Source organism: Eubalaena glacialis, chromosome 2 (assembly GCF_028564815.1).
Source record: "Eubalaena glacialis isolate mEubGla1 chromosome 2, mEubGla1.1.hap2.+ XY, whole genome shotgun sequence".
Classification (NCBI taxonomy): domain Eukaryota; kingdom Metazoa; phylum Chordata; class Mammalia; order Artiodactyla; family Balaenidae; genus Eubalaena; species Eubalaena glacialis.
This window is the reverse complement of record NC_083717.1, coordinates 49,679,232-49,682,736: the sequence shown is the minus strand read 5'-3', so window position 1 is coordinate 49,682,736 and position 3,505 is coordinate 49,679,232. Positions and strand designations below refer to the sequence as shown.

Below are 3,505 nucleotides of genomic sequence, written 5' to 3'. Positions count from 1 at the left end.
ACTGATACATGCTACAAAAGAATGAACCTGACAAACATTATGATTGGTGAAAGATTTTAGACATAAAGGGTCACATATTATATGATTCCATTTATATGAAGTATCCAGAATAGGAAACTCTATAGAGACAGGGAGTATACTAATAATTGCCAGAAGCTGGGTAAAGGGGGAAATGGGGAATGACTACTTTTTTTTTAGTCTATGAATATCAGAGATTTACTATTTTTTTTACATATATATAAATTCTTTTTTATATATTCTTTTCCATTATGGTTTATCTCAGGATAGTGACTAGAGTTCCCTGTGCTATACAGTAGGACTTTGTTGTTTATCAATCCTATATGTAATAGTTTGCATTTACTAACCCCAACCTCCCACTTCATCCCTCTCCCATCCCCCTCCCCCTTGGCAACCACAAGTCTGTTCTCTATGTCTGTAACTCTGTTTCCTTTTCATAGATAAGTTCATTTACGTCATATTTTAGATTCCACATATAAGTGATATCATATGGTATTTGTCTTTCTCTTTCTGACTTACTTCACTTAGTATGATAATAAAAATATGGAATGCTTTGCAAATTTGCATGTCATCCTTGCACGGGGTCACGCTAATCTTCTCTGTATAGTTCCAATTTTAGTATAAGTGCTGCCGAAGTAAGCATGGGAATAACTACTTAATGGGCATAGGGTTTTCCTTTGGAGTGATACAAATGTTTCAAAACTAGATAGAGGTCATTTTTGCACAACAATGGGAGTATCCTAAATGCCACTGAATTGTATACTTTAAAATGGTTAATTTTATGTTATCTGAATTTGACCTCAGTTTAAAAAAATCTATGGTGGGATTTCAAGAATCCAAGAGCAAAGCTTTAAAAACAGGTGAGAAGAATACATTTCTTAAATGCTATACATGTACATAGAGACACATACAGATGTAGATACAGAAGTCCCAATACGGGGACTGTTATATATTGGCCAGGTATGATGGTTAATTTTATGTGTCAAATTGATTGGGCCAGGGGACGCTCAGATATTTGGTTAAACATTAATCTGGGTATTTCTGTGAAAGTGTTTTCCATGAAATGAACGTTTAAATCAGTAGATTACTTAAAGCAGATTTCCTCCCTGATGTGGGTGGGCCTCAACCAATCAGTCGAAGGTCTGAATAGAACAAAAAGGCTGATTGTCCTGAGTAAGAGACAATTTCTTCTGCCTGACTGCATTCAAGCTGGGACCTTCACCTTTGCTTGCCCCCAGACTAGAAATACTTCATCTGCTCTCCTGAGTCACCATCTTGCTGACTCACTCTATAGATCTTGGGACTTGTCAGTCTCCATAATTGCATGAGCCAATTCCATATAATACATCTCTTTATATTTGTATCTCTATCTATCTATCTGTCATCTACCTTCTTATCTATCTCTCTATTGGTTCTCTGGAACCAATACAGAGAACCCTAATATACCAATTTACCAAGTTTCTGACACAATTATTCCTCTTTTCATTTTCCTTCTGAGCTTTCTTTCTGTTAACCTTTTCATCCTTTCTATATAATGCCCTATTGTCTACATGACTTTACTTCAAGTAGTCTCACACTTAATGGCAAACAAAATTGCTTATCCAACCTGAGATTAAAATTTTATCAGAAAATAAAGCTAACAACTCCACTGTTCTTTTGACTGAAAGTTAATTTTAGCAAGTGTGAAAATGTCACCAAATTATGTTTCTGTGTCTTTTTCTTCATAAGAGAAAAGGTGTTGTTTAGTTGTGTCTTTTCTGATATGCTAGCTTTATAACGAAATGTCCAGGTTCCCCTCCAATCACACTGCCCATTGGTATGTTATGAAACAGTTTATGACTCTCATTAACGTTGATGGTTATAATTAAATGAAGCTGTGGAATAATCCAGGGCCAGCCCTCTGGAGTGTTCCTAATTCAGTTTCCATAGACATTCATGAGAGAGACGGTGAGTGTAGCTAAGCCAGAGTCCATGATACTGTGATTTAAATATCTATTGTCTGAAAATAAAAATCCTTCCCTAAAGAAAAAATAAAAGGCCAGACATCGATAAAATTCAATATGGAGAGATCATTGTGGATTAGCACAGTGACATAGTGGACAAAGCTTCAGAGAAGAGGTGGCGCTTCATCTGTGTGTTGACCTAATTTAGTGGGGAAGGAAAGGTAAGAGGCAACTATTGAGCCCTTACAATGAGCTCTCATTAACTCTCACAAAAGCCTTGTAAAGAACATAGCATTACCCTGTTGTAGAGATGAGTAAACCTATGGTTTTGTCCCTGTAAACTTTGTGGCAGAAAGCAGATGTCTCAGCTATGAGAACTGAAGCTGTGCATATATGAGAGTCCTAGACATGTCTGGATGATGAGGGGTATAGAACCACCAGGCGTTGTCTGCTGGACAGTGGAGAAGAATTACAGGAGTGTCTCATTGCATCCATCCCTCCAAGAGTCTTGCACTGGCGTCCCATCATCTTATGCCTGATTCAAGGAAGACAGTGCTGCAAAAAGAAGTGAGAAAAAACAGAAAGGGCCAAGTCACTGAGCCCTCCAGAAGTAAGGAAGTATTCTTGGAAGGGGCAACAATGTGGCACCCGGGTGTGAAGGTAAGAGATGGAGGAGTGGATGTAGTGTGTTAGCTTCATAGAAACAACATCAGGCATTCCCTAGGGATGTTGAAGCAGGAGTGGAAAGTGTCAGTTGTTAGACAAAGAAGTCTCTCTGGAGCAGAGGGGAGGTATTTTCCAGAGATGCTGAGAATTCTGAGCAGAGGGGTCAGGAAAAGTGCAAGTTCAAGGTCTGCCTTAGTGAGTGGGGGCTGAGTCAGGTACCTGGTGCTACCACCATCATGACCCTGAGTTTACCTCTGCCTGTAGTGGCCTGGAAAACACACAATGGTAGGTATACCATTCTTTGTGTGAGGTTCTCAACTTCGTGAAATGGAAGCACAATTGGATTCTAATAAATATACTCAAAAAGAATGGACAAGTTGATCAATGCTGCAGAATACAATTCAGAAGGCAATCAGCGAATATTTACAACTTTAGTATATGATAAATGTAGACTTTCAAACCAGTGTGTAATGAATGGTGTTGAAATAATTTGTTATCCAAATCAAAGTAATCAAATTAATTTGGAAAAAAGTAAAGTTAGTTCACTTTCTTACACCATGAAAACAAAATTCTAGACAAACCAAATTGCTAAACAACTAAAATATCACAGAAGCATTAGAAGAAAAGTAGAATATATTTCTAACCTTGAGAGTAGGAAAGGGATTTTATAAGAAACAAAATGCAAAAGCAATACAGAAAACAGACAGCTACATCAAATGATGTAAGGGACACATATCCAACTCTCAATGGTCCCAATGAAGCCCTTTTTCTTGGTTTGAGGTGAACAAAGACATGTCAACTCTCCCTGTCTCCATGGATGTGGGGTCCAACAGCTTTCACCCAAAACCCTTACTCACCATGTAATGTCCTTCTCAAAA

The 3,505-nt window shown here is 37.9% G+C and overlaps 1 non-coding gene across 1 annotated transcript; it reads right to left on the bottom strand.

The window, feature by feature from the left end:
• Positions 1-555: 555 nt before the first annotated feature.
• LOC133086097 (U6 spliceosomal RNA) lies at positions 556-661 on the bottom strand. The gene has a single exon (XR_009699877.1). It is a non-coding gene; the product is annotated as a U6 spliceosomal RNA (small nuclear RNA).
• Positions 662-3,505: the final 2,844 nt, after the last annotated feature.